Source organism: Aulonocara stuartgranti, assembly GCF_965226115.1.
Source record: "Aulonocara stuartgranti genome assembly, chromosome: 3".
NCBI lineage: Eukaryota > Metazoa > Chordata > Actinopteri > Cichliformes > Cichlidae > Aulonocara > Aulonocara stuartgranti.
In genome coordinates this window covers 9,868,877-9,887,552 of record NC_138941.1, presented here as the reverse complement: position 1 = coordinate 9,887,552, position 18,676 = coordinate 9,868,877, and the positions used below count along the sequence as shown (strand labels likewise).

Below are 18,676 nucleotides of genomic sequence, written 5' to 3'. Positions count from 1 at the left end.
CTGTAAGTGGCTACTTTGAGTAAAAGCTCTGCCACACTGATCACAGCTGTATGCCTTAATTCCAGAGTGGGTAACTAGATGCCTCTGTAAGTGGCTACTTTGAGTAAAAGCTCTGCCACACTGATCACAGCTGTACGCTTTAACTCCACTGTGGATGAGTTGGTGTTGTTTTAGGGAAACCTTGAAGGAAAAAGACTTTCCACACAAGTCACAGCTGAACGGTCTCTCTCCAGTGTGGATGACCTGATGCTGTTTTAGTTTAGCCCTCAGAGTAAAACCCTTCCCACACTCGTCACAGCTGTGTTTTTTCTCTCCCTTTCTTCTGTGAGGTTTGTCGGCCTCCTGAGAGCGCTGACTTCTGGCTCCATGTTGGTCCTGCAGTGACAGAGATACAAACAGAGGCAGTGAGTGAAATGCAGTCGTGGAACAAACTCAACCTTCAAACTCCATTAACACTAGTTTTAAACCTGAAGGTGGAGCGTGGCACCAAACACCTTAAAGGTCTCTTATCCCCACCTGCTGGTAGTTCTAACACATTACATCCAACCTGCTGTTAAAGATAATTCATGACTGTTCAAACACTAAAATCATGCACACACACACACACACACACACACACACACACACACACACACACACACACACACACACACACACACACACACACATTATTTTATAATTTAGATTATTTTGTTGTTTCCTATTACATATTTCTATAATTTGTATAGATTTATACAGAATTATTCAGTGATAATAAATCCTATGTTTGTTTATTCTAAAGGAACCCCGTTAGCTTCCACAACAGATGTTGCTCGTCTTCCGTCAAATACTCACATAAAATATTACACAATAAAGTGGATTCAAGATATCCACATAATTTCACTCTTACATCCACAGTGAGGTTTCACAATTGTTCAAATATAAGCAATCAATAATAATAATAATAATATCAATAACATTGAGGCACATTACACAAATTTCAAAAACAAATCATGTCTTACAATATTTACAACAACTAAAAGCTCTGTAAATCGGCTTTTAAGTCTTCATTGAAGTTTTGAATAATGCTCTAATTTTTTAAGGCAACTTATTCCACTTAAAAGTTGCTCTAAATGTAACAGTTTTACAAAACGTTACTTTTAACTCGAGCATTTACTAAATTGCAGTTTGTTGAAAACTGTGTAATATGATGATGTATTTCATCTGGATACTGCAGCTGAGCAGAATAAATGTGGTGTGTTTAACAGAATTGCTTTCTTTAGAACTACAAGTAAGCCATAGAATATTTTAGCCTGTACAGGAAGCCAAGAAAGGTTATTATGCATTTGATCAATATTAGTATAGTATGAACATCTTCACACTAATCTGGACGCCTTATTCTGGACTAACTGAAGTCTGTTAAGATCTGTCTCATTAGCTGCTGACCAAATGATTGAACAATACTCCAGATGAGACATTACTAGTGCATTAATGACATCTTTCATAATGAAGAAGTGATACACAAAGAGCATTTCATAGCCATAGCTATGCCTTGTCGGCAGAGTTATGTGACATTAGTGATGTTTGTACTTTCAGCGTTAACTTGGTTTTAAAGCCTTTAAAATATACGCCGTTCAATAGTCGACCTTAATCTGACAGAGAATGTGATGATTTTGTGGATAATTAAAGTCAGTCATATATCCACAAACACAACAAGCTGAAAGTCAGTGATGCTGCTCGGTTTGCAGTCCTGAACATCACGGCACAAGCAGGATTCACTGCACTGTTAATGTTAGCTGTGTTATATTGCTGCCTCTGTTCGCTGGTGTCGAGCCAAACGCACTTTAACGTGTGTTTGAACGAGCTGACGGTTCACTCGTTAAGCTGAAAGAAAGATGCTTTAATCACAGCAGTCACACATGTGTCCACTGCACCATCTGGAACTCTTCTTGTTTACACTCGTAATAACACAAACACTAAATCCTGCTTCTCTGGTGCTGTTGTGTAGCAGTGTGTACACCTGAGACTGTCACCTGTCTGTCTGTCCTGCACTCTCTCTCTGTTTCTTTCTCTCTGATTGTGGAATAAAAGTATGAACATGTGTTTATAAGTTACACTTGTGTTTGAATCCTGCAGCTTATCACACATTTGATTTCCATGTGTGACGACTGCAAGTGTCCAGAGTGAGGACAGACTGAGGGAGCCACTGCTGCACATCATCTGTGAGGCTTTGCAGCCCTGATGATCCACCAGGACAAACTCAGCAGTGTGTGAGGAAGAGGAGGAGGAAGAGCCAGCAGCAGCTGACAGATGGAGAGAATAGACAGACTGTTCCCTGTTTGTGAAGGACTGCTAGGAAAGTTTAACATAACTGTCTGTGCTGAATCAGTCTTATTAGGTAATGTTCAAATAATGTGATCATCCCAGTGTTTCCAGTGTGGGAGAAAGTACTCAGGGCCTTCAAGTTCCACACTATGAAAGGCAGCAACAAGTTTAATGTTCAGAAACCTAAAGTCTGTATCAGCAGCAGAATGGAGCTAAAAATAAATGTTGGTTTCAGTTCTATGAAGCTTTGAGTATTTTGGATCAGTAGCTGCTGTGTTTGTTGCATCATATTGCTGTAACTGTTTATATGCTTTATATATTCTGAGCTAAGTTGATCTATAGTGTGTGGAGCAGGGAAATTATTTTACTGCTATTGTTAAATAATCATCATTATTACCATTGCATTAATAATATAATCTGCAGTATGATCATTGCTTTGACAATGTAACAGATAGCTTTAAGATGGCCTTAAGATGTTTATGATGATGTTAATTTTGTATTTCAGATGCCGTTATAACTATTGTGTACACAATGCATATCTGTGCTTATTTGAGTTGATGTTCAGGTTCTTTAAAGGTCTTAAGCTTCACTGACGTGACTGTTCAGGTGATACATGCTGAGGGAAAACTAGAACATAGAAGGAATTGCAATACATGCTTACAAAACACTTATATATCAGGTCATTTCATATTAAGGTTTTAAGTAGAGGTTCTTGGTTAAAACATTTATTTAGTAGAAGACATACATATAGTCTCAGTGAGCCTCTGGTCTCGTGAAAGGTCAGAAGTGCAACAGGTGAATTGAGAAAGAGCATTTGAGGACGAGACACAGACAGTTAGTAGGTGAAGAGGTGACACAAAGAGCATGTGAGGTCAACACACACACACACATGAGTTAGATTTATTTAGAGGAGAGATTAGTCATGTCTCGGCAAGAAAGAGGAACAATTCACTTTAAGACAAGAACGGAAAGTACCATCCATGAAAATAGAAGATGATCTTCTGGGTTAAAAGTCATTGTGGTGTTGATCTGATCTATGTATAAAATGTATCTGTGACGCATGAAGGGGCGTCAGTAAATCAAACCCTGATGCTATAAAATATCTGTTCATGCTTTGATTAAGTTGAAGACTAATTGCTGTCTGCGTACAGAGTTGTCTTCCCACACGTGTGTATTCATTAAAAATCATTGTTTGACCAAGAGCTTCTGGACCATGGGTGGTTTGTACTCTCCTTCCTCAATTTTGAACCTTAACAAGTGTTACATCATATTCTATAAGGATGTTATGTGTTTGTAGACTTTCTGCCCAGTTTGACCCATTTAGCAGAAGTCAGCCTGTTTAAGGCTCTGATATCTATTCTGTGTGACTTAAAGCAGTTATGACATGGTCTGATTTTCTCACCCAATAAAGGAATATTTCATATATCAGTCTGCTCTTCATTCTATCAGACACAGTTATCACAGCTCCTACATTTGCTTTTTACACATATATGTAAGCATTGAGCCACATTTAGTACCAACATATTAAATGAACAATATTTGTCTCTTATATATGACACATCTATATACACACTGTTACAGATACTTGTCTGTGAGTGAAGTGATTAATATAATAACTATAATATCTCTTTATCTCAGTCGGTGATCCCCACATGCTTCAAGGAGTCCATCATTGTTCCTGTCCCGAAGAAACCCCACCCTGCTTCTCTCAATGACTATCGCCCTGTAGCCCTCACCTCAGTAGTGATGAAGTGCTTTGAACGCCTGGTCAGAGACTTCATCATTTCTTCACTGCCAGACACACTGGACCCACTACAGTTCGCTTACCGTCCAAATCGTTCCACAGACGATGCCATCTCTCATCTCCTCCACACATCACTCACTCACTTGGACACTAGAAGGGGGAATTATGTTCAAATGCTCTTCATAGACTACAGCTCTGCATTTAACACCATAATTCCCTCCACACTCACCACCAAGCTGGAGCATCTGGGACTCAGCTCATCTATGTGTCAGTGGATCTCCAACTTCCTAACTGGCAGACCACAGGCAGTAAGGATGGGCAGACATGTCTCAGCCTCCACCACTCTCAGCACTGGAGCCCCCCAGGGGTGTGTTCTGAGCCCCCTGCTGTACTCTTTGTACACATATGACTGCGTGGCCACTACCAGCTCCACCACCATCATCAAGTTTGCTGACGACACCGTCGTGGTGGGCCTGATCTCTGATAACAACGAGACGGCCTACCTGAAGGAGATTAGGAATCTGGAGAACTGGTGCCAGAGGAACAACCTCCTTCTAAACGTCAGTAAGACAAAGGAGCTGATAGTGGACTTCAGCACTAAGCAGGAGAGGAACTACCAGACCCCCGTCATCAACGAGTGCCCAGTGGAGAGAGTGGACAGCTTCAAATACCTCGGAGTTCACATCACGCAGGACCTGTCATGGTCCTGTCACATCAACACCGTGGTGAAAAAGGCCCGTCAGCGTCTCTACCACCTCAGACGCTTGAGAGACTTCCAACTGCCCTCCAAGGTGCTCAGGAACTTTTACTCGTGCACCATAGAGAGCATCCTGACGGGAAACATCTTAACCTGGTTCGGGAACAGCACCATGCAGGACAGACGAGCTCTACAGAGGGTTGTGCGGTCAGCTGAGCGCACCATCTGCTCCGAGCTCCCTGACCTGCACTCAATCTACAGCAGGCGGTGCTGGACCAAGGCCAGGAAGATCGTGAAGGACCTCAACCATCCCAACAACAGACTGTTCTCTCTGCTGAGGTCAGGAAAGCGATTCCGCTCCCTGAAGACCAACACAGAGAGACTGAGGAGGAGCTTCTTCCCGCAGGCGATACGGTCTCTCAATCACACCACCACACAGTACTGACCCACACATATGGTTCTTACACACACACTGGACTTTGTTTTCACTTCATCACTTAAATCACTGCTGCTGTTATTGTGTATATATTTATTTATACTTCTTGTGTATTTTGTTCATACATTCTTATATAGTTCTATATTGTGTATTTTGTTGTACAGTTATTTTATTTTCAATTTAATTTATATATTTTATCTTATTCTTTCCCAGTGTGTTGTACAGTTATTTCATTTTTAACCTTAATTTATATTTTATTCCTTCCTAGTTAAATTTACCCTTTTTAATTTTTCATATTTATTTCCTATCTTATTCATAGCCTTTTCCTTTTTTGTTTTCTTTAGGTCACGAGCAGTTGTCCAAGCATTTCACTACATATCATACTGTGTATGACTGTGTATGTGACAAATAAAATTTGAATTTGAATTTATCTATTCTGTGTGACTTAAAGCAGTTATGACATGGTCTGATTTTCTCACCCAATAAAGGAATATTTCATATATCAGTCTACTCTTCATTCTATCAGACACAGTTATCACAGCTCGTACACTTGCTTTTTACACATATATGTAAGCATTGAGCCACATTTAGTACCAACATATTAAATGAACAATATTTGTCTCTTATATATGACACATCTGTATACACACTGTCACAGATACTTGTCTGTGAGTGAAGTGATTAATATAATAACTATAATATTGGCCATATTATATTTACATTACCACAGTGAGATGACTTTAGTCTCATGAACAACATCAGCTAATTGTTATTTACAGCTAATCTTAAACGACTGTTCAGCACAGAAATGAAGCCCAACAATCATGTTTCACAGTCCTGTGGTCTCAGCCTCAGATACTCATCAAATCACACAGAGCTCATGTAGAAACAAATGAACTAAATATGTTCTCCTTCATTTCTGTCAAACAAAGCTGTATGAAACGTTTCCAGCTGTTAGTATCATGGTTGCTAGGCAACCTGGGCAGCGCGACGGAGGCTAGACGTCCCATTTCACGAGCCTACGAGCCTCGCACTTCGGCCTTAGCGGTCTTTGAGTCCGCGGCCCTTGAGGACTTTAAAGCTGCAGAACCTGAATCGGGATACAGCCATGATGATCTCCAGCCTCGTGCTCGCCAACATTCTCACCTGAGTTAAGAAGACGATCACTGAAATGGTCTCAGCAGGTCCTTTGATGACAGCAATGAAATGCAGTGGTAAGGCTTTTTGGGGATTAAGTTCGTTTTCATGGCAAAGAAGGACGATGCAGTTCATCTGATCACTCCTCATAACATTCTGGAGTGCAGGCAAAATGCTATTATAAAAACTTAAGCAGCAACTTCTCCAGGTTCCAATATTTATGCAATTCTCAAACCTTTTGGCCACGACTGTATAACCTCTTCTGAAGTTTAGTGGATATTATACATGGTTATGCTCAGGATGTGTCGGCCAGTTTCCACTGGAAACGCCTTTTGGTTAAACTGTCAGCGAGGAATTTGCATTTGCACTGTTACATTTTTATATAACTTTAATCCACATAAACAACAGCTGCTTGTTTCAGTGAAAATACATTGATGGGTTTTTAATAAAGTTGTGCAGCTGGAAAGTATTTTGTCTGGTGTCAATTCTATCGTCAGCTACATCGTTATGGCAAATGTTCAAATGTATATGGTGATAAATATCTTTGGTCATATGGTCCTGCTCTGTCTGTCACCTTCTGTGTTGAGCTCATTGTTTCCTCTGTAGTGGCTGAGCTGAGTCCAAGTAGCTGAAAATGTTCCTCTGCTGCTCCGTCAGACTCTCCTCCTCCTGCTGATCAGCTGGGACACAAAACAGATCTTTGTTAGGCTCCACACTGCACTGAAGAGTCAAAGTGTCTCATATGTTCATCTGACAAGTAAAAGAACACATTTTTGTTTCCCGAGGTGGGCAACTTGTTGGAAACAAACACAAAAGGTTTGAGCACTGATACCTGCCATTGCTGGCATTGAAAGATGCAACGCCAGCAATGTGGATTGTCAAGACTCAAACCAATCATCAAGCAAAGACAACAGGGATCATTTGTTTCTGTTTATTTAGCATTCACAGCATTTGTAGTTGCCTTCTGTGCAGGGGAAGTCCACGCACACTGTGTGGTACCGCCATCCGCAGAAGGTGCATTCAACCTCTGTAAGAGAAACGAGATTGTCTGAGACTGAAATGATATTCACTAAAGAAGTGGTGATTTGTAAAACTTCACATTTTGATCCGGGACGTACTCTGCATGAAAACAAGTGCTCACTCTTCCTGCTCAACAAATGACAAGGGCGGAGCCTTATACCACGTGATACAGAAGCTGTGCCGTGTGATGCTAAAATTAGCAGGGAAACAACAACGGAGAGCACGTCAGGGACTGTGCAAAACGAGGGATTTAGGAAAAGGAAGAGAGAGAGAGCAAGCAAGAGAGAGAAATAAAAGAGCAGGAGAGAGAGATGGAAGAGCAAGAGAGAGAGAGCCAGGGCATCGATGACTTTGCTCGCCCTGAACCTGCCATATTACAGGCCTTCTTAGATTACCACCCACAGCAGAACAGTAGCAGTGCAGTTGTGATGAGGGTGTTCAGCTGTAAAGATGGCACCAACAGGAAGTGGCTTACTTATTGCAAAGAACGCCATTTATTGTTCTGCTTTGTGTGTCTGGCATTTGCAAGGCTGACTGACACCAGCACATTTATAACAGGCATGAGTGACTGGCGACATATACATCTGCGCACAGAGGAGCATGAAAAGAGAAATACACACCAGACCTGTGCTGAAGCTTTTTTCTTAAGGTGCTCAAAAGGCAACATCAGGAGCTCGTTTGCTGGCAGTCAGTTGTCAGCTCACAGAGCACAAGTGAAAAAGAGACGGCAAGTTTTAGAGCGTATAGTGGATGTGATCAAAGTACTTGGGAAGAGGGGACTCAGCTATAGGCATGTGGAGAATGAGGCTGCATACACCTTAGGTGATAACACCATCGATCATGGTAACTTTCTGGAACTAATTGTGTTATTAGGCAAGTATGATATGTGCCTTGGAGAACATTTGAATGACTGCATTGAAAAAAAGCAAGAAGTTGCATCAGACCAGTGGATCAAGAGGTAGAGGATCTCTCATCACCCTACTCTCCAAAACAACTGTCAACTCAGTGATTGATGCACTTGGCCATCTCCTTCAAGAGAGCATCGCCAGTGATGTCCAGAAAGCTGGGATGTTTTCTGTTCAGCTAGACACAACCCAAGACATCACAGGTTATGATCAGTGTTCAGTAATCATCAGGTATGTTACTGAGTCTGTGCAGGAGAGGCTTGTCTCCATAGTGAGGTGCGAAGCATCCACGGGGCAGTACTTTGTAAACTTGCTTTCTGGAGTTTTAGAGCATCTGAATCTAGACAAGGCCATGTGCATTGGGAATGCAACAGATGGTGCTTCAAATATGCAGGGCCAGTACAAAGGCTTTTCAGCACTTATGACTGCCCAGTCTCCAACTCATGTGCATGTGTGGTGCTATGCACACATACTTAATCTTGTGATTGCTGACACAACACAAAGTGTCATTGAAAGTGGATCACTCTTTAATTTACTTAATGACATAGCTGTGTTCATCAAGGAGTCCTATCACAGGGTTAATCTGTGGGAGAAACAAACCAAAAACACAAGACACAGACGCCTTAGTCCAATAGGTGAGACACGGTGGTGGGCCAAGCATGATGCCCTCCAGAAAATCTTTGGACATTTTGGAAAACCAGATGATGGCCTCTTCGTTGATGTAGTGCTGACGATGGAAGCCATTGAAAAGAGGGAGAAAGAAAAGCCAGCTGTTTGTGCCAAAGCACGAGGCTTTAAAGAGTGTCTCTTGAACCATGAAACTGTGTTAACAGCACAGATATTTCTTAGAGTGTTTGAGCAAACAACTCCTGGGTGTGTGTTAACACACACGAAACTCTGGCTGATTGGGTCCCACACCCAATTTCACACCTTGGCTCAGGTGATTAGAGGATCATCAGGGGGTCCTTTTGTCCCTCTGTGGGGGTCACGGGGTCACTCCCACTAGGTTTATATCTGGGACTCTCCACCATTTGACCTTAGAACTGAAGAAGCTTCTCGGATGAGAGGTGAAACGTCTTCAAGCAACTTAAAGAAGTCCAGACGCTTTTCTTTGCAAGCTCCTTTGACTACGATGACCTGGATGACTGAGAACCTTCACAGACATATGATAACTGGAGTGTGCAGCGTTTCCATGAGCAGTTTTCCTGCATCTTGACTCATGTGTGTGGAGTGTTCATAGCATCAGCATCATGTTTTTGTTTATTTGTTTTGTTGGGTTGAAAATAATTAAATAAACGTGTGATCATGCCTATGGATCACCATGGCACATATCTCCAGCCATATGATTTATTTATGCAGATGACAAAGTGAGTGTGAATGTGTCTGACATCACAGTGTTTTTGTGCACTGTGCAAAAGTAATTGCCTCTGATTGTGAGTGAGAGCAGTGATTTTGCGGATCACAAGCTATTGTAAAGGGGAAAAAAAGAGTGAAAAAGAGACAAATTACATTGTAGACGAAGAAAAATAATCATAGGAAAAAGGTTTTGTGTTGATCAGCCGAAAAACAACTACAATGTCATTTTCTGCTTTTAAGAAAGGATTGTTCACACAAACACAGAGAGAGAGAGAGAGATGTGTTGATTAAGCAGTGATGATGATAATGAAAATGTCTTAGTTTGTCACTTTCAGGTGAAAAGCAGACCTGAATCAATTTTCCACATGCAGCGGTCGGAAGAAAGTTATAGTTTAACATCATTGGAAACGTTCAGGCCAAGTTTCTGGCTGACTTATTTACAGCACCATGTGTTTCTCAACCTCACAAGCAAGCTCACACCTCCCTGAAGACAAGGAATGCAGCTCCAAAGCAATAACATGGCAGATAAAGAGACAGCAGCAAAGTCCTGAACAAAAAGTCCCAGCGAGCAGCAGCAATGTGGACAAACAGCACCAGAGAAGAAGAGCAAACCCATCATCCTGACTGATCGGATGAATGGCACTGTGTTTCCAACAAGCTGCAACTTCACTATGCATGTGAAGAAAACTTTTGAGGAGAACTGAGGAGACTGTTGGAGTTTGACATTTGCCACCTGTGGAGTAAAATGGCAAGAAGAGACAGTGGAACACAGGACAAAGCTGAAGGAGAACTGCCGGCTGTGGACTGTTGAAAGTGGGAGAGGACAAGAGAGTGAGAGGACAACAGAGTGAGAGTAAGTGGAAACACAGAGGAATGCTGTTATTAAATGTGAGAAATCAAAATTTGGGTTAGCAAACCTGGGGAAAAGAAAACTGACTGTTTAAGTTGGAAAATTGAGACAGAGTCTGAAACAAATAGAAACATACAAAATCACACAAACAAGCAGAACATGCATTAACCCTACTAACAATTCCAAACACAAAATGACTCATGAAGACTCATAGCACATTAATTAAGAAATGATTAAATAATAGCAGAGAAGTGTGTAGGAAAGGCAGCTTTAAGAACATGCTCTGCTGGAGATGCAGCTCCACAGACATGCATTAGACCTGCCTAATAACACAAACACCCATCCAATGAAAATTAGCTTGTTATCTTTCATCAGTGTTAAAATAGTGTCAATTTAGCAGACACTTGTTATCAAATACTGAATTTATCCTAAAGAAAAAAAATTGACTCTCTAGGTTGCAGGACAACAATTTAACCTTTGTGGGGGGAAAAAGATCCTGGTTTGACTAACCAGTGATCAGACAATAAATTTAGTGTTAAAATGGTAAATTGGGAGAAGCTTCCTGCTTGATTAATGCAGCATAAGTGATTTACTGTATGAGGGGAATTGTCTTTTGTGATACTATTTTGAACATGCTTTCCTGTTGTCCTGTCAACTTAGTGGGTTAATAGCTGATATGCAAATTAGTTGATCGGTTCTTAGATTAATGAAAGGTGACTGAATTCTAGCACGAGTGAATGAGATGTGTTGGAGTTGTTGTGTTGAGTGGAGACTCTAAAACACTGAGTTTCCTGCTTTGATGTGCGAGTGAATTCTGTATCTAGATATACAACTCTGAATACGTCAGAACAAACTTTTTTTATGAAGTGCATGACAGCATGTCACATGTTTTATGATGAAGGGAAAAGGAAAATTGAATAAAATAGATCTGTGGCCTAAATGAGTGAAGAGCACAGACCTGGTGATTAAACTCATAGCTAATAAGACACATTAGGCTTATGTGTGTGTTGTGCAGCTGATGGTTGGCTTGGAGTGAATCTAGCTGATGATTTTTCTTCTGTTGTGAAGTCGAGCCTGCCGATTAGTATGATGGTATGATGAACCATGCTAATGGTATGATTTACCCTCCTGAGATGAGGAGTTTGTGTCATGACTTAACAAGGCCTTTTTATTTTGATACTTTCACAGTGCACTGAAAGTTTTGTTTGATAATCTCTGTTATTTTTCATTTTTATCTTTTGAACAGGCACTGATTTTGTTTGTCTATTTCTTTTCTTTAAGCAGATCTGCACGTCAGAAATTAAAAGTGCTATACGACCTGTCGAGAAAGCCTTACAAGTGAGTTTTCTCCACATTAAAATGGGCTCAGGAGAAAGCCACTTATTTGGGACAATTATTAAATGAATGTCCCAGCCTAAACCGGATTCAGCAAGGTAATCCGATCTAGAAGTTCTTTTTCTTTTTGAAATGACGTCATTTTGCTGGAAGTGGAAACTAAATGCGACGACAGGTTCCACTATCAGCAAAGAATGAATGAATGAATGGAAATAAAGAACAAACTGACTGACTGGTAAAAGCCGACAGGACATGACCACGACTCAAGGTTAACCTCCACCTAGACAGGACAAAAGGGTGGATGAATTTATGTGTTTTTTGTTACAGGAGCAGAAAGATGACAGCAACATTCGCAGTTGCATGACGATTTAATCTTTTAAATGCCATCTTTTCTGTCTGTGAATTTACTATGTGTGTGTCATCCACTAACTTGTGTTGCTCACAGACATTACTGTGAGAAAGTGTACACACCTGCGCAGCGCTAACATTTACATTTCTTTTTACAGCAGATGATTAATCATGTGTTTGATCATGTGATTTATAAGAGGATTAGTTAATGTTTTCCTACTACAGGATTTCTGGGTTTATATGTGACTGTCATTCTTTCCACAGCTAGGGTTGGCTACCTTTATGGTGTTTTTATGGCACCTCTGGAACCTGTTGACCTGTGTCTGACCTCCGTCTGACCACAGTCAATGTGTATTGCTAATGTTTGTTTCTTTGAGAATGCTGTGGAGGATTCAGCAGAAGTGGACAAGTGACATGAGTAAAACAAATATGAGGTTACGGTGTTTCTGGGAAAGTTGAATATGGGCTCTTAGCTGGCCACTTTGAGCCCATAGTAATATATGAGTGGAGTGAATTTGCTTAAGAGAAGTCACCGATTACATTAATGTTAACTGAGCACATGGGATGATCCATGTCTGAGGCAAATTAGGGAAATAATTGTAGTTTCCCGATTTGAGAAAACCTGCACATGACACTTGTCTTGCTGATGTTGAATGCTTATTACTCTTCTGATATATTGTTTATAAGAGTGAAGTTGATTTTATTGTATGCAGGCTCCTGGTGGAGCCAGTTTTTAAGACAGGGATCCTGGTTTGGTGAGTTGACGCATGGTTGTCCATGCGTCAAGAGGTGGGGTCCAGAATTAACATTAAACAATGTTTACTATTATTGTTGCAGTGATTTGTGTGATTAGCTGTTTATTTACAAGTATTAAATCTATGCAAGTGGTGCATCCATGTTAAGATGAGGCTTTGATGGCCTATTAGTGAAGTTCACTGAACTAAAGAATGTGGTTTGATGATTGTTGACATGCTCTCCAAATAGAAGTCTTTCTGAAATACAGGTGCAGCAGTGAGAAGCGAGAAACATTCCAGGCATAGCCCAGGCAGTGGTTGAGGTCAAAGGTCAAGCTGGTTGGGGCCCATCATGAGATCAGACCTTGGAGCCACAGCAAGGACCATGAAACTGCCTGCAAAATAGCGGAGAGACCCTCCTGGATTTATCAGAGCCACTGCAAAGAGGTCGAGGTCCCAGGAAACCCCAGCACCCTCAAGACAGCACAATAGAGAAATCTCACACTTGGTTGTTTCGGTGGTGAGGGGGGAGTGCTGATTGAGCCCCCGTAGGGTAAGCTCGCACTTCAACCTCCAGCCTCTGATCAACTCTAGGGCAACCAAGTGCGAGGCGTGATGGCTGAATCAGCTGAACCAGGAGGAAGGCAGAGAAGCTGAGTGTTTTGAGACAGATCCAGCAGGCCCAAAATCAGGACTATCCATGACGAGAAGGAGTGCCTGAGAGGATCGTCCACAGGATGGGAGCTGAGGCCAGGAGAGAGACTTCAGGAGGATCAGAGATCATCTTCAGCAGCGTAGGGACAGGAAAACTCGAGGGATGACGGGAGCGTGCCAGGCTCCATCGACAGCGCAGAAGGAGTTCGAGGATGACATCATGATTCTGTGAAAAGCACAGGAACCAGAAGCTATGGTGGTGATGACAGCAGTTTCCTATGAACATCACCTAATGCTGTGCCACTGTACTGTGAATACGATGATACCCTGAAGACTGCTGGGATCACAACAGCAGTAAGATAATGGACACCTGCACCCTTTCCACAGAGGTGTTTCTCTGCAGAGCGTGGACAATGAAGGAGTCATAAATATCCCCCTCACAGGACGAAGGCTTGAATGAGGTGATGGGGGTTGGTAGAGGCCATAAAACTAGAGTGCTGAGAGGTCTGCAGCTTTGGAAATAGCTGAGACCCATGTTGACAAACAACAAAACTAACTAGTATGTTTGAATGTTTATTCTACATACATTTGGACTCTGGTCCTATGGAAAGTGATGGAAACAACTGGAAGAGACATTCATGACGCCCTGCAGAACTCAAACCACTCTGCAGAGAGACATGTGATTTGCACACCTGGAGAAAACACCACCAAGCTGAGATGGTTTTGAAAATGTTACTTTCTTATTTTCACTATTAAATTAACAATTTCTTTGTTTGTTTGTAGGATGCAGTTTGCCATGAGATGAGCTCAATGAGGAATGGGATAACCGCTAATACATTTGTTAAACTGTGTATTTTTTCAGTAATTTAGGGTGATTTGACATATGCTGAATATAACAATGTTTGCATTGAAACTGTCAGACATGAGGTATTCGTAACTGGGGACTTTTCAAGCATAAATGTCAATAAGGGGGGAATGTTAGATTTTGTATTGTTGATTGTCATTTATGCTTAGAAACATTTACTCATATATGCTTAGAAGTATATAATCATTGGTAGATTGAAAGGATATCTCATCCTAAAAGAGGTCTGTATTAACTCTGTGTAGAGGGGGGTGCATACATTCCTCTATTCAGTATCCTTGGTATAAATCACATACTCCCTAGGAGAGTTTATCTTTGATTTATGGTATAGCAAGCACACGTATATCTGTTTAAGTATAAGAGCCTTTTGTTAGATGGACCCAGACGTCCTGGCACCAGCTAGCACCAGAGTCTTCACAGGGTCACATCTTGACCCCACACACACACACACACACACACACACACACACACACACACACACACACGGTACTCTTTGTTTGTATGTAGAAGTCATATGTTAATGAACTTATGCATATTCATGTAACCTCAATAAAAGAACAGTGGTACGGGAGAACGGACGAGAGCAACTGGGGTCAAGCGAAGGGACGGCGCTTTGTCCGGTTTTCTCCCGTGCACGAGAAACATGAAGAAGCTTGCCTACTTGTGTCTTGCTTTGCAGTGTAATTATATTGTCTCCAACGTTCCAGCGGATGGGTTCAAGCTACAAACCTATCATAGGTAACGAGGTAAGTTCCATGTCTGAGTCAGAGTCGTCTGGGCAGTGTGCCATTGCGATTTCAAAAAAATTAAGCCGCTCCAGGGCACAGCGCAGTTATTGATATAGCAGTAAAAGAGTCAGTTAGGTCAGACTAGAAAGACAAAACTGCAAAAATGCGTTCAAGATTAAATTTAGAAAAACCACAAATAAAATTTCGCCCAACAACTGAAATTAGACTGGAGTGATCAGAACCATGTTATTACAATAGCATGTCTGCAACACTAGAGCTCAATGCAAGATTAGTTTTAAGTCGTTTCGTTATACTGAGCCGAAGACCAGCACCAACGGTTGTAGTCGGCCAAGCTATCACTTACATGTGCTACAGTCAGTCTCAGCAGAGGGAAAGGGGAATGAAAAGCCAGCAGAAATGTTCATGTCCAGGCTCTCCACAGAAGAATTAATCCTTAGAAGACGAAACCAACAACAAATAACAAATCCACGGAGTCCATTCGCGTCGCGGAGTCAGCTTCTCTCTTTCTCCCAAGCGGAGCAGCGGCACACCACGGTATCCAGAAATTAGTCGGGTCCCACCTGAGCTGAGGCTGCGGCCATGGCTGGAGAAAACGTCCGAGTGTCCGCAAAACTGGGGGGATTTCCGAGACAGTTCACGTGCTAGAAGAGAAGAATCCTCGGCGGGATGCAAAAATCGTCTGAAGTCCAAGGGGAAAAAGTTCGGGCGCCAGTTGTAACGTGCAGTGGAGATGAAGCCAGCCGCGGAGGTGTGCAGGTGGATAGCGAATGAGCAACAGCTTCTGACTTTCCAAAAAGTACTCATTTATTTACAATATCAAAAATAAAAGTGCTACCTCTACCACACATTACTAAAGAGCACACTAGTCCGCGTACACACGGGAGCATCCATTACAGGAGGAGTTCGAAGAAGAACAAAAAGGGGGTGACACCAGTCGTGAGACAGGAGGCGCCGCCATGTGGTGATACACTGCATTACAATAGCAACTGTTACAATATAAATATTGTTCTGAGAGGCTTTTTGTTGGTTGAGTCTGAAATTGATTGTATGTACAATTCATATCCTTATAAAACGGCAGAAATATGGTGTTTTATTAATAAACTTACATTTATGGCAGTGGCGTGTCTAGAAAATTTTTGTTGGGGGGGCCAGGTAGGGGCACAGATTTGGAGAAGGGTGGCAGATGTAATTGGCAGATAATGTTTAAAAAAAATTCTACCAACCATTAACCATAATTCAATAATCCTATAAACCTAATAACCGAATGCGCTTTTAACTCTTATTAGAATGAGATTTTAACCACTCCGGTGCAAAGTTTTTAGATAGTGCGTTGATAAAGTACAAGAGATACAATCAGTGCTTTGTCAGTGTTTACTCAGCATTCAAGGACAGCAATATTTGCATAGTATTTTTACTGACATATACTGCACATATGTTTTGGGCAAAAACATTTTTAATATTAAAATACGAACATTTGTAGCAAACAATTGACAAATTAGCCAATGCCAATGCAAAACTTTATCTGCCTATTAAAAAAAGAAGATAATCTTCTCACAAACTGGTGTTTGATTTTGAAACAGGGAAAAAGTGGGGAAACAAATGAAAAGACTAACATTTGAATGAAACCTGAAAGCAAGTAAATACTTTCTATGCTGCCTTATGGTAAACTTTGGTAATATTGATAAAGAACAACACTGGCTGATGATGAAATACAGTCAGCTGGCACGGTGACACTGCCAGTATTAACCTGCAGGACTGGACCGGTACAGAAAATCGGGCATTTTGACTAGAGACCGGCCCACCAGGTATTAGAGCCATAAAGCCTTTGAATGAAAACAAACGCTGTGGTGACAGTGATGTACAGTCTTGTTGGTATATGTATGATTTCTATACATTTTACGTCAGATAAAAACTTTGGTTGTAAGATTTAGATAATTATTTAATAAAAGCTAGATATTTTAAATGAGAATAAGAAAGAAAAGTATTTCTTTGTGCCCCCCTCTCCCTGTTAATGCCCTACCTGGCCCCCTGGCAACACTTTGCTAGACCCGCCCCTGCACAGTTACCAGCTGTCAGCTACATAAAAAAGGATCCTGGTGTTGTTTGTCTCTCAGAAACAGTTCATAACTTCCCTTCAACTCATTCATGTGACCTAAAAGGTAAACCTGTTTCTCCATCACCTGTTCAGCTCTGATGATTCAGTAAGGACATCTCCTGGTTTCATCTGCATGTTTCCCTCTCACCACATATACAAACCGACATCACCCAGCAAAGTGGGCGATAAATAAATGAGAGAGAAAAGCCGATCAGCTGATCATTGATCAGTTTCATGATTGAAGTAGCAGCAGGAGAGAGAGGAGAGAGAATGGGAGAAGAAGAGGCAGCTGTGCAGCGTAAAGACAGAATAACTCCAGCTTTGTGTCTTTTTCCATTCTAGCTAAAGTCCGGGACAAACTGCGCCTCTTCTCAGCTCAATACGAAACGTGTAATATTTTCTCTGAATGAGGGACCATTCCATTTTTTTAAGGAGCCGTTGGCATGAATAAAATAAAGTTCACTATCAATAACATCATAGCACCCACCCAGCTGTATAAAAACTCCATCAAGCTGGCTAGAACGCAGTACGAGTTATTGCAACTGAGGGTAAAGTCAGCACAACGAAAATAAACTCCACCTAAACTTAGTTTATATCTGACCCAGATAGACTGCAGGTCATAACTTCTTACCTGAAGTTCAGTTCACCTGACACTCGGACTGGCGGCTGCCTCGAGTCTCTCCTCCTGCCTCTCCTTCCCTCATCCACCTGCTGGCCTCTGTGGAAGCCCCGCCATAGCCACCACCAAACAACGGAGTTATTTTTACACATCGACCTGCATCTTATAACTCATAACTCTTATGTTAGCTGCCCTCAGTAGCATACTGTCTGAAATATTCGACGGCTGCAAAAATTCTTTAAGTGTTATTTTTTCCTTGGGATTCTAATTTCACCGAAGTTTACTAAACTCAACAAACTTAATATTACTTACCGGGACATTTATTCTGTCCTCATTTTCTTTCACCGAAAAATTGTTTCCTGCAGTGTTGTCCTTCGTGCTTGGCTCGCCTACCTTTGCTAACGTGATGCGCATAGCGCAGAAGCCGATGCTGCATTCACTTACACTCGGATATCTGAGCTTCACCGTGAAAACATAATCGGACATTTGATATTTGATTGAATTTTATTGTTTTACCTTTGGGGTGGCACCTGGGGTGGCCAGTCTGGTTGGGGGGGTGGCCTGTGCCCCCCCAGGCCACCCCCCCAACCAGACTGGCCACCCCGCTGGACACGCCATTGATTTATGGATATAAAATAGCTAAAAGTATTAACATGCCTCAGAGAAATCACTAATAACACTAAGGGCTGGACGGATTTGATTTGCATTCTTCAAGAAGAGTGTGGTGTCATCAGCTAGCTGGCTGATGATGAGCTCCTTATCAGCTGTGCTGATTCCTTGTATAACAGGTCAAATCTCGGGGTGGAGTCTTAATCATTTTAATTGAGCTAT

At 41.6% G+C, this 18,676-nt stretch overlaps 2 long non-coding RNA genes across 2 annotated transcripts in view; one reads left to right on the top strand and one right to left on the bottom strand.

Moving 5' to 3' along the window:
• The window catches only part of LOC309702529, a 103,632-nt gene that overhangs the window by 11,064 nt on the left and 73,892 nt on the right, over nt 1-18,676 (top strand). The gene's annotated exons all lie outside the window — the stretch shown is intronic.
• On the bottom strand, nt 286-15,631 carry LOC309702557. The gene is made up of 3 exons (XR_014275621.1): nt 15,475-15,631; nt 6,893-6,998; nt 286-375 (listed from the first exon to the last, which is right to left on the bottom strand). It is a non-coding gene; the product is annotated as an uncharacterized lncRNA (long non-coding RNA).